Below are 13,227 nucleotides of genomic sequence, written 5' to 3'. Positions count from 1 at the left end.
GGTCAGTACACCAGACAGACAGACAAACTTTCCTGAGCACTCCACACCAGTCACACACAATCAGTGCCAGAGATCTCCAGGGTAGGGAGCAGTCTGAAGGAGAAATCCTCTCAGATAAGGATTGCCACCCCTCCCCGCAACACCCCGTTCAAGAATGATGGATTGAGTATCCTGGGGGGGGGGGTCAGCTCTCCTAAGGCAACTATTTTGCCCTCCTTCTCCCAGGTCTCGGTCACGCATACCAGGTCCATATTAGCCGCTGCAAAAATATCATGCAGAGTTCTGGTCTGATTATTTATGGACCTGGCGTTGTACAACATCAGTGTCAGAGGGAGGTTACACTTCTGAGTTCCGTCACCTGTGTATCTTGGGATGGGGCTTAGGTTCGAAGGGCACCGAACCTCTCCACATCTCTATGGCCTTCTCCACTTTGACCAAATCCTACTGCTGTATCTTCCCCGACCCCAGAGGACTGGAATCCCTGCCTCTATCCCAGTTGCCCTCCCCACCTCCATCATCATCATATCACACTATGCCCCTAGCAACAGGAAATAGCGTCAACTCTAAACTAATAGCACTCTTTTGGGCAACCTAGCCACTCTCAACCTCATAAAATAACAACTAATGAAATCAGGGCCTAATCCACTTTCATCATCCAATTTAATTTGATTTCCCAATCAATAATCTAAACCACCCCCAACTATCCCATTCCAATCTCCCGATTCTGACAATTCCCATATAATTTAATCTAATAATTTCCAATTTGCAGCAAGTCTCTCTCTCTCTCTCTCTCTTTCTTCATTTGGTTCAGGAGAAGCTCTCTTGAGATTCTTAATTAATTAATTAAATAGGGCTACAACCAGGGCTCACTTCGAGGGGGAATGCACAGGAATGCAGTTCCAGCAGTTCCTCAAAGAGGTCACATCAGGTGGCCCCACCTACCTGACTCTCAGCCATTTTTGGCCCGTTTCGGCCTGGATTGGGGCCGAAATGGCCGAGATCGGCCTCTGATGGGTGCTGGATCACTCTCCCACTCAGCCTGACCATTTTGGGCCCCTTTTTGGCCATTTTCAGCCCCTTTTTGCCATTTTGGGCCAATATCAGTCCTGAGTGGCCAGGATTGGGTCCATAACAGCCAGGATAGGTGATGCCAGGGGGTGTGGCATATGCAAATCAGTTATGCCAATGACACACTTCCAGTAATGGCAAGGGATGTGGCATATGCTAATGAGTTATGCTAATGAGTTCCTCCAGCTCTTTTTCTACAAAATGACCCCTGGCAACAACTAACTAACTCATGGGCATAGCAGCAATCATATTAATTCTTGTGCAGTATACCTCTCTTGAGACTGACTAATAGTATTCATCAAATGAAACTCTGGGGCAGTGTACAATTTAATTCATAAATGATCAAGTTATGCTTAATCAGTACTGACAACAATTTCAATTCACAAACAGACAGAGCTGGATCTAGGGGTGTGGGCACCTGGTGCCACACGGCAAGCCGGCCACCCCACGCGGCAAGCCGGCCGCCCCAATGCCGGTGAGCTGTGGAGCTGGCAGTGGCGGCAGCACCTGCGTGCGTTGGGGTGGCCAGCTGGCTTGCTGCATGCGCAGGACCTCCCAGCCCTGCGCTCAGCCACCCGCGTGGCAAGCCAGCTGCCCCAACGCACACCCTTGTTGCTGGCGCTGCTGCCACCAGCTCTGTGGCACACTGTGCGCTGGGGCAGCCGGTGTGCTGCGCGGCCAGCTGAGCACTGGGCTAGGAGGCCCTCCACATGGTTCGTGTGCCCCACTGCCCTGTGCCACCTGTGCAGCAAGCTGGCTGCCCCAGCGCATGGTGCGCCGTGGATCTGGTGGCAGCGGCGGTGGGTACTAACTAACACGTCATTCTCAACAAAGCTTTGTGTTCAGCCAGAAGCTTCCTTGCCTTTGGATTTATTATGGACACCTGTACTTTGAATATAATCTTTCAATAAACCCAGTTTTGTTTGTCTGGTTGCAAAAACAATGGAGGAAGGGAGAAAGGAGAGATTTCACTATCTTCCCCTAGAATATAAAGCTAATAGCCTTTAAACGCAGGAATTATTTGTGGCCATATTTTAATCTAGACAGATAGTTAAAATATAATTCCACAATTAACTGCTATAATTTTACATAGATTAATATCTATGGCTAAAAGCCTCTGCATTATAGGAGCACTTAATAATTTATGCTGAGAAGTTGGAAGAAAGTTCAAACACTAGGCTTGCTTTGTCTCTGTGTTTGTTCTAGGTCTTTTCCACATGGGTTTTTTTCATTGGTTCTGGCCCTATACTGCATTAATTTCTCTCCAGAGTTCTTGTACAATCAAAATACCCCAATTCGGTCTACAAACTGCTTCTCAAGCTTTTTTGCATTCTGCACAGAAAAAAGCCACACCTGCCGCAGAATCAATCTTTCCTTGACTTTTCTCCGGCTTTTGTCACTGCACACATACCCTGATCCCCCCCCCCAGTGAAGTCAATCTGCAGCTTTTTTGAAGTGTAGAATGCTTTCTTCAGTGAGAAGCCTGATCCTGTCTTTTACCCTTCCCTTTATCTCCGTGTACCCTGATTGGTTGAACAGCAACCAATCCAGTTTTTTCCAGTTTTTTAAAAAAAATTAATTAAAAAAAAGCAATATTGCAATTTTGGTGCCTTAAAAAAACCCTTGCAGCTGATGGGGCAAAAAAGGCTGCAATATGGCTAACACAAAAACTGTGCAGAGAGCCCTGAATCTCACTTGATAAAGTTTCCCTCTGGCTTCCTGTACTTTTTTGTCCATTCTTTTTTGGTGTTTTTAAAAAAAATTCTAAACAGCAACTTTGGTGCCTTAAAAAACACTTGTAGGTTTCCTTAGCCAGATCAGCTGATAAGACTGACATGTTCCCCAAAAAGACTGCAGCAGAAATAGGGCATTTTTCTAGTGCAGAAAAAATAAACAGACACCAGTTTATTCAACCTCCTCAAGTGCAGAATTACAGAGGCCCAATGTGGTTCTGATCCTTGCCAACCAAATATCCAGAAAAACTGGTTGTAATTGTGCATGCAGAAAATACCCTAGATAGGAAGGAAATAGAGGTATTCCCCTCTAACGAAGACCAAATCCTGTTGGAACACATGGCTCGTCAGGAGGACACAATGAGACATGACTGAATCCTTGGATCAGACCTAGGCCTCTGCCATTTAGAACCTAACACAAGCAATTTAAACGTGCTTTGAAGGACTGGTCCTGAATGGGCCCACAATGTGGCAGAAACAGGCAGTCTTGTTTCTTCCTTTTCAAGAGTTGAAATGGGCAGGGGGTGAACAACAGGTTTGGCACTTGAAAAGTCAAGGGAGGGAGCAAGAGCACCTGGCCCTGCCAATTCTGATTGGGCTCTCATGGTATTTTAAATTGTCCACATTGGGCTCTAAAATGGTGGCGGCGGCCCCATGTCTGACCCAGAGACACGGTCATCATGTCTTCTTGTGCCCTCAGAGTCCATATAACCAACCATTCTAGAAGTTATGCTTCCAGGAATTTCACAAATGGGATGTGAGTGACATAGCCACACCTTGTAGTTGGCTTTCAACACCTGATAAACATACGTATATTCCTTTGGAACCTGTAGGTTCCATTCTTAGTCATAATACTGAATAGCCATTGACACTTTTGTCCTCCATGAATTTGTCTAATCCTTTTACAAGCTCTTTATGCTAGCAGCAGCCCTTACAACATTCTGTGGCAAAATTAATTCCATAATTGAATTTGATATTGTACCAAATCTACTGTTAATCAATTTAGCTGGATGACCCTGAGTTCCAGGATCCCAAGAGACTCAATTCATTCACTCTAACTATTCATTTTAGACATCACTCATAATTTTACAAATCTCTATCACATCCTTGTATAGAGCTAAACTAGATGTTACATGGAATCCTGTGTTTTTCCTAATGGTATTTTTTTCACCAAAAATAACCTTGGCAGCCTGTCACTGTGAATACAGGAAGACAGGGAAGAAACAGGGAAATGTTTCCCTTTCTGCCTTTGGGCCACTCAAAATGACCCTCTCCAAACTGGGGAGACCTTGGGAGACAAACATTTCTTTCCCTTGCTTGTGGGAAAGGAGCTGGGAGATAAAAATTTGAGCAGACAAAAGGCAGAAAGTTAGAAGCGTTCCATGTCTCTTGTTGCGGTTCTGTTTTTTGTTCAGCCTGATTTTGTTCAGCCTGTTTTTTGTTTACTGGTGATTTCTGGTAAAAATAAGCAGCACATCAGAGAAAAGAGAAATCAAACCCTATTTCATGTTTTCTCTGGCCCTTAAAACACCCCCCCCCCCCACTCCAAGATAATAAGCCTCTCTTTGCTTAGCCTTTCTTCACAGGGAAAATGTTCCACTCCCCTAATCATTTTCACTTCCCTATTTTGTACTTTCTCAAGCCGTAAAATACTCTTTGGGGGATTAAGCCCTCATATGATATCCCAAATGTGAGCATACCATAGATTTATACAATAGCAGTTTGATTCTTGGGGTCTTATTTTCAGTCCCTTTCCCAATATTTCTGAGCGTTGCCTTTTCTTTCTTTTCCCAATCTCAGACCCTTACAGTTACAAACTCAAGATTCTCAGGCTGGTCTTGCTCTGGAAAGAATGCCTCAGGGCCAAGCTACACATGACGAATGACACTTGAATGGCAAGTGTATTTCTCCCTGTTCACTTGCCCTCCACTCAATCCACTTGCCGTTCAAGTGTCATTCGTCATGTGTAGCTTGGCCCTGAGAGAGCTTCTGTGTGCCCTGTTGGGGGCTGCATGGGTTCTGATTGGGAAACTGTAGGTTTCACCACTGGGGCAATTCACTAGTGGTGGATGGAGCAGAGTTGCCTTTGCAAAGCAGGTTTAGCATACTATTCTTCCTAACAATGAACAATTAAGAGAAAATGATATGCTTATAAATTGGGGAAGTCTAGACTTCATCCAGTTCTGAAGTTACCCAAATGCATGTGCAAAACGTGGCTGGGATGCTAGGTGGACTGAGAAAGCAGATAATTTAATATCAAGGGGAAGGGGACTTGAATTTGACATTTTAATCCAGTATTTAGATTTGGAGAATGATAGAAAACCTATGAAGACCTATGAGAACTTGTGAGCTGTGGTCATATTTGGGCAGAGTTATGTGATTTACAAGGCCATCCTAAATAGAGTTACACCTTTCTCAGCAAATTGAAGTTAATGTGTTGAGAAGGGTGTAACTTGCTTTGGATGTCACTGTCAGTCAACAGAAAAAGTAGTCTGTCTCTTGAGATTGCTAAGTGATACTCCCAAATGAAAAGAGCTCAACAGTTGTCAAAAATCTGACTAGCAAGCATCCCAGCAACTAAATACATGCCGTTGAGTAATCCCCAGAGGCCCGTTTAATATTTCTCATCTGTTCTGTCTATATTGCTTAAATCACTTCCTTTAGTTTTAAAATATATATTCCTTCTTACCGCCCAGGGACTTTTAAGTAATGTGCTTTTTAATATATGTGTGTATAATAATGTTTACAACCCTTTAAATGTACAGAGTTGCTCATTAACAGAGTGTATAAATATTCATTTCAAAATATTTAATCATTGTAATGGTCTAATGTTATAGCATCTTGCCATTTATGCTTGCAATGAAACTTATGCATTGCTTTGCACCAGCGTTTAGAAATTATTTAAACTATAAGGTTCCTCTGGAATGCTACCAGTTATCTGGCACATAAATTCCAGCATTAAATGGTAGTGAACTGTTGTTGTTGTGGGGATAAGCCAAAGGATCACTCAGATCCTGACAAGCATTGCCCTTGGTAGACTTTACATCAGGAATTTAAGGAATAAGGATCAGTACACTATGATTTTTTCAATACATCATTTCCTCTCACACCTTATACTCTCAGTGGGCACCACTAATATCTGACTCTGGGCACAAAATTATATGAACAACATAAGTAGTTTTATATTGAGCAGGATGGTTGGACCACATAGCTCAGTATAGCCTGCTCTTAGAGGTTGCAGCACTCTAGAAGTACAGAAAGGTCCTTCCTGACACTTGTTACTTGATATTGTACAAATCTTTATGTTTATGCCATCTCTGATCAACATATCAAATGCATTCTGTGGAAATGGATATTTATTAGAATAGTTGTATATCGTTAGTGCATCTGTAGTAGAGAGAGGTGTCTACAAAAACTCACATTAGAAAAAAGGATATAAAATATTTGGTTTATAAAGCATTGAGTGAAGAATTTACCTCAGCAGACATTAAAAAGAAGAACTTTTTTTGGGTTCAGAGTGATAATCATGGAAGATATGCTGGTGTAGAGGTTGACTTTCAAGTTAGTAAAATGTTTGTAGTGCCCCAAACGAAGATAAATCTGAATTTTACAGAAAATTGATGGAGTCCTTAACAGACGTATCTTATTAAACTTGGTGTTTGATGGGGGATTGGAATGGAGTGATTGTTCGACAAATAGATAGGAGCTCTGAGAAACATTAAATTACTCTAAGGTAAACTACCAAAGAACTTCTTTGATTTGATGGATAATTTGTGACTCGTTGTTTTGTGGAGACAGAAAAATGTCAAGGCAAGAGACTATACATATTTTTCAGAAAGGCATAGATTGTTTTCAAGAATAGACTAATATTTGTCATGGAGAAAATTGAAAACCTTCTTTTAGTTTATATAATTTTTTTTCATTCTGTATATATTCTTGTTCTTTTATATGGTCTGTTGTTGTGTGTTTGCTAGCTGATTTTTATTGGGTTAGTTTTTGTGTTATTGTATTTTTCTGTTTTGTCTCTCTTTTTTATTATATAAAACCCTTAATTTTTTTTTAAAAAGGCTTCCGCTCCCCAACCCCAACCCCAGTCTTTGCAGATAACAAACAAGTCTGGCTGCTGTGCTATGCTATGTTATATGTTGTTTTGTTTCCTGACCTAATTTGAAAACTTCAGAGCACGTGTATTTATTTATTTATTTATTTATTTACTCTACTCTACTCTACTCTACTCTACTCTACTCTACTCTACTCTATTCTTAACCCGCCCTCCCCACAAGCGGGCTCAGCGCGAGGTACAACATTGATTAAAATACAGCATAAAAACAGCAATCAATGAAACCATTCCAAGACGGGCAGTCCTGCACTCGTGCCTGTCAGCATACAAAAAGGGGAGGTAGTAGTGGACAGATAGATTACTGTACCCCTTTTTGGGGCAGCCAGCAGTGGACATTCCATAACCCCTCATAGAAGGAGACCGGTGGAAGGCTTGGCACTGATGGACTAAAATTAGCCTCCACCATATGCCTGGCGGAACATCTGTGTCTTACAGGCCTGCCTAAATGATATAAGATCATGGTGGGCCCGAGTGTCCTCAGACAGAGAGTTCCACCAGGTTGGGGCCAGGACTGAAAAGCCCCTGGCCCTGGTAGAGGCCAGCCAAGCATCCCTAAGGCCAGGGACCACCACTAGATGTTTTCTGGTTGAACGAAGCGCACTTTGGCGCACATATGGGGAGAGATGGTCCCTTAGATTTGCTGGTCCCAGTCTGTTTAGGGTTTTATAGGTCAGAACCCAGTCCACTTAGGGCTTTATAGGTCGGAGCCAACACCTTGAACTGGATCCGTAACTCTACTGGGAGCCAGTGAAGCTGCTGTAAGATAGGCATAATGTATATTCTACACAAAGCTCCAGTTAGGACACACACAGCAGCATTCTGGACCTGTTGAAGTCTCCATATCAAGCCCAAGGGCACCCTTGCATAGAGCGAGTTACAGTAGTCCAACCTAGAGGTGACCGTTGCATGGATCACTGTCGTTAGGTCCTGGGCCGAGAGGTAGGGCACCAGTTGCCAGGCCTGCTGAATGTGGAAAAAGACCACCCGAGCCACAGCCACGATCTGGCCCTCCATAGACAAGGAGGAGTCTGGAATCATGCCCAAACTCCTAACCGATGGTACGGGCACAAGTAGTGCCCCCCCAAAGGTAGGGAGATGGATCCCCACCTCTGACAGCCCACCGCCCAAGTACAGGATCTCCGTCTTCACAGGATTCAACTTCAGCCTGCTCTGTTCTACCCACCCAGACACGGCCATAACCATTAACCAAAACAATTCCTTATCAAAAGACTTCTAACCCAGAATATCTGGAACTCTTGTTGTTACCAATTCTAAGAGGAATAGCCTTTTCGGTTGTTTTTTCCTTTCAGAGCATGAAGATGTTTAAGCATATTGCAAAAGCAGAATTCCACAGATATATTTTCCGTCTGTTGATATTCTTTGACCACTATTTACCAGATCAATAGCATTTGTTATTAACAATGTATTTCATATTCTTTTCTATAGAGTGTGCCTTATGAAGCTGCTGTTTCCACCAGGGAACTGAACTCTGCAGTCTGGAGATCAATTGTAATTCTGGGAGACCCACCTTGAAGTTGATATTTCTTAAAAAGAACCCAACGAGCATGATTTCAATTAAAGTACACACTATGATCTTTATATTTTTAAAAGAGATTTATCTTAATCAACCTTAGCTCCAAGTACAATCTACTTCATTTAGTGTTGATAATATCCAGTAATAAGAACACCTTGGTGATATTTCCTTTGCTATGAATAGCATATTTAATATGTATCCAAGTGAATTTGACTACTCCATTTCAACCAAGTGGATCCGTTTTCAGTCATGGTCATTATTTCTGTGAAACTTCATAACTGATTAAGTACTTTCACTGTGCCAAACTGCCAACCTCTTCATTAAGGATGCAATCCTATGAACATTTACCTAAGAGCAGACAGTAGGATTAATCTCTAAATTAACATGCATGGAACTCCATTCAACATAGGTCATCCTAAGAGAAATAGGAGTTGGGGGAGGGGACTTCCATTTTGATATGTGGTATCTTTGAAACTGAATAATTATGAAAATGAATCTCTGGATGAGTTTGTGCATAGAAAACAAAATGTGAAATCCTACCTGTTAAACACTTTGCAAAGTAAAACCTTGGCAAATGAAGTCCTTGAATGGCTTGCTGAATATCTAAGAGTTTATGTTGACAAATTATTGTTTCACAAAAAACGAAAAGCAATCATTTTTCTCATTTGTATCTTAAGGCTTCCCATTCCCTTTAAGGAAATGGATCCAAGAACGTGTTTCCTAAAATTTCAAAGAGGAAGTTTCGTTATAAATAAAGTAAGTAATAAGACCTGAGACTCCTCTGTGCTTAATCGGAGATTCATATTTGGAAAATCCAAAGCATAAAACTTTGATCAAAGTATCAGTGTTATAAAAGCATGCATCAGGGATATAAAAAGAAAGAAAACATATAAGTCCTGTGGATTCTTATGCTGAAAACAATCCCCCTTTAAACCAGTCACCTGTAGCCATCAATGTTTGCTATTGACAGATCACTGGTTTTAGCTACTTTCCAAATGTGTCACTGAGGTGCTTGTTGCTGCCTCATCATGGAGAATGAATACTCCCGTATCAGATTCCAGATTGTGCATTCCCATGTAGTTATATGGTGAAACAAGCCTGTAGTGCAAGGTTTGGCTCAAGATAGCAGAGCTCAAACCCAGGGATAATGACAGACTTATCTTGAGCTATGCAGCAGGTAATTTTGTAACAGAAATAATTTAAGACTCAATCTGTCTATTCCCTTCTCTCTTTCATCTCCCCAGGAAACACCATCCAAACTCCATAGTATAAAATAAACATTTTCACTCTGTAAGAACAGTTTATTTCACCAAGGAAAACAAGAGAAATACTTTCTTAAAAATAAGCAGGGCTTTTTTTTCAGCTGGAACGTGGTGGAATGGAGTTCCAGAACCTCTTGAAAATGGTCACATGGTTGGTGGCCTCGCCCCCTGATCTCCAGACAGAGGGGAGTTGAGATTGCCCTCCACGGCAATCTACTCCCCTCTGTCTGGAGATCAGGGGGTGGGGCCACCAGCCATGTGACCATTTTCTCCGAGGGCAACTCACTGAGTTCTACCACCTCTTTCCCCAGAAAAAAGCCCTGAAAATCATTTGGCATAGGAAGCGTGATTATAGGTGGTTGTGAGCTGGTTCTGCTGGTTGGTATGTGTGTGTGTGTGTAGGAGAGAAAATAATAAAAGCATACACTCACTTTATATTTAGAAAAGAAATGAGAGTTCTTTATTGTAGGAATCCCATACTCAGATAGGAAGGAGGAGAGACAGATCCTAACTACCTATCTAGTCTAAGGATGGGCATGGATGCTAGGACAAGGCTGGAGGAAAGGGACAGCACTGAATCCTCCTCTTCCAACAACAAACACTACACATTTTGATGTGTAATACGGATAAAAACTTGGAATGAAGCCAACACTTAAATTAGAAATTTAGCTCTAAACTCCACTGATGCTGCCAATTCAAATTTAGGCCATTTCCACATGTTCTAATTTTTTCCAGTTTTCCTTGTCCCAAAACCGCATCTTCCCAATCTGCTTTGAGAACTCACCTTTCACATGCATTATCCTCATGCATGTTTTGTGGGTGTTTGTTGCGAAAAAAAGGTCCCAAAACAGAAAACGCGTTCTTTATCTGCACCTTGTCTCAAATGATGTTGGTGCATTCCTGCCCAATAGAGGTGGGCACGGTCTGCATAACGGACCTAATTTCGTCACGAACTTACCCAGTTCGTCATTCGCGAACACGCGGGCTGTGGGCTTGTGTTTTTCTCACGAAAGCGCCGAACATTGTGGCTTTCTGTCCGTGTGTCCGTTGGCCCATCATGCCAGGATTCCCGCTCAAACAATTTCCTAGGCAACGGTGTGGAGCCACCTTCCCCGTTTGGAACACACCAATCTTAGCCCAGGAAACCTTGATTGGCAGCTCTGTCAGCCAAACAGAGATCACCAGCCTTTCTGCATAAAAGACAAAAAGCACGAAGCCCCGCTCCATTTTGCTGGTGCGGGGACGCGAGTTAGCTTCTAAGCTTAGCAACTGCTTGCTGTGGGGAAGTTTTTTTGTGTGTGAGAGCGCGGCTTGTGCCTTAGGGCTTTGGGGCTTCAGGTGCAAGAGAGCTTTCTCTTTTCTCCATTCCTGTTTAATTTTTTTCTCCTTTCTATTCTAGTTTTCTTGAGAGCACTTTAAAAAAAATCCTTTTACCGCACTATTGGGTTACTCTGATTTCTTTCTGCATTTCGAGTCTGGGTTCTTCTCGGGCTTAATCCCCCCTCCCCCAAAAAATCTCTTCCTTTTTTCTGGGTTGCCAGTGGGTTCTATTGTGCTCTGACCCCACCCACTCACAGACCCACAGTGGGTGCAAGGCAGCTTTGGGCATTGTCTGCTTGAGTTCTTGCCTTCTTTCCCCCATGTTCTTTCTTGGCTGCTGATGAGATGCAAGGGGAGGGAGACTGCTATTAGGCTCTGTGAAACACCCACTCTTTGATGACCGGCAGCACGCTTTGGGGGGCTCTCTGCTTCACTTCTTTCTAAGCCTTTCACTTCCTAAATAGTGGGTGACTTGGTGGGACATTTCCTGCCTGGCTTTTGAGGTGAAGGGCAGGCTGCTACTGGTCTCTGTGAAACACCCACTCTCTGACGACTAGCAGCACGCTTTGAGGGGCTCTCTGCTTCACTTCTTTCTAAGCCTTTCACTCCCTAAATAGTGGGTGCCTTGGGGGGAGATTTCCTGCCTGGCTTTTGAGGTGCAAGGGGGAGACTGCTACTGGCCTCTGTGAAACACCTACTCTCTAGCGACTGGCAGCTCACTTTGGGGGGGCTCTCTGCATTGTCTCTCCCTTTGCATGAGCACCTGCTGTCCCCTCTGGCCAGGGGGGAATGGGTCCCCTGAATCATGTCCGCCCTGCGAAGACAGGAAGGTGGTTGAGTTCTGTTGCTGATGCTGCTGTCATGTTTCTGTCTCCCCCCTCTCAGGAACCACGCTGACCCATCCAAGCAATGTCTCCTGTCCTGCCCTTCCCCCACATTCCACAAAGGCAGGACAGCAGATCCGGTCTGACTCCCACTTCACGAGGGACTCTCCTGTTACTGCTCCCTCCTGGGTTACATACACGGTTGCGATCGAGCAGCCGATTGTACCATATGGGGTGGAGTTGGTTATCGACGTGGTGGCTCCCCTGTCAACGGGACTGACGGGACCTCTTTCAGCTGGTTGGGAAAGTGTCATGCTGCAACTGAGGACTAGGGATGTGCGTTTCGGCATTCAGAATGCCGAAAGAATGCCGAAACAAAAGTGTTTCGGCTTCTTTCAGGGAATGCCGAAACGTTTCGGGGAATCCCGAAACGTTTCGGGTAGCCGAAAGAAAAAAGCCGAAACGCTTCGGGATTCTTTCGTCTTTCATTCGGCTTTTCAATGGGAAAATGCCTCCGTCTTCCCGGACGTCTGGGGGAGGCATCTTCCCACTGAATAAGCCCAAAATTGGTGGGGACCTTCCTCTAACCCTTCTCTAACAACCACCCAAGTTTCAGACAGATTGGACTTTGGGGGGCCATGTTATGGCCCCCCAAAGCAGGTCCCCCCATCCTCCCATAAAGGAGCATCTTCTTCATTATTTCCTATGGGGAAAAAATGAAGAAGCAGGCTTCCTTTGCCAGGGGTGGCATTTTGCATGCAAAATGCCCCCTTACCCTCAGGGGCCCTTCTCCCACCCCTCCTCCCACCCCCCACCAAGGCTCAGCCTGCTCCCACTTGGGGGGGCCATTTCATGGCCTCCCCAAGTAGGTGCTCTAATCTCTACCACTGACAGCTGGGGGAGGCTTGTGTTGCCAGGGGTGGCATTTTGCATGCAAAATGCCCCCCAACCCTCTGGGGCCCTTCTCCCACCCCTCCTCCCACCCCCCACCAAGGCTCAGCCTGCTCCCACTTGGGGGGGCCATTTCATGGCCTCCCCAAGTAGGTCCTCTCAGCCCCTAAATTCCACCCCTTACAGCTCCACACAAACCCAATTCCCCCCAGCTGCCACACACAGACCCAAATCCCCACATTAGCCCCTGACAGACCCAAATCCACCCCCACCTGCCCCACACCCATAACCCCAGGAACAGGCTGGCAAAGGCCAGCCCTCTCCCTTTGTTCCCTATGCTGGGAACTTCTAAACTCTCTTTCCCTGGGCAATTCTGCACAGCCCAGGGGTGCCACAATGGTGGGCACACTTCTGAGTGCCAGCTGGTCCCTGTGAAAGAGCACCTGAACCACAGACACCCTCCCTCAAATTCCCC

This window comes from Eublepharis macularius, chromosome 8 (assembly GCF_028583425.1).
Source record: "Eublepharis macularius isolate TG4126 chromosome 8, MPM_Emac_v1.0, whole genome shotgun sequence".
Taxonomy (NCBI): Eukaryota; Metazoa; Chordata; class Lepidosauria; order Squamata; family Eublepharidae; genus Eublepharis; species Eublepharis macularius.
Note: the sequence above shows the minus strand (reverse complement) of the source record.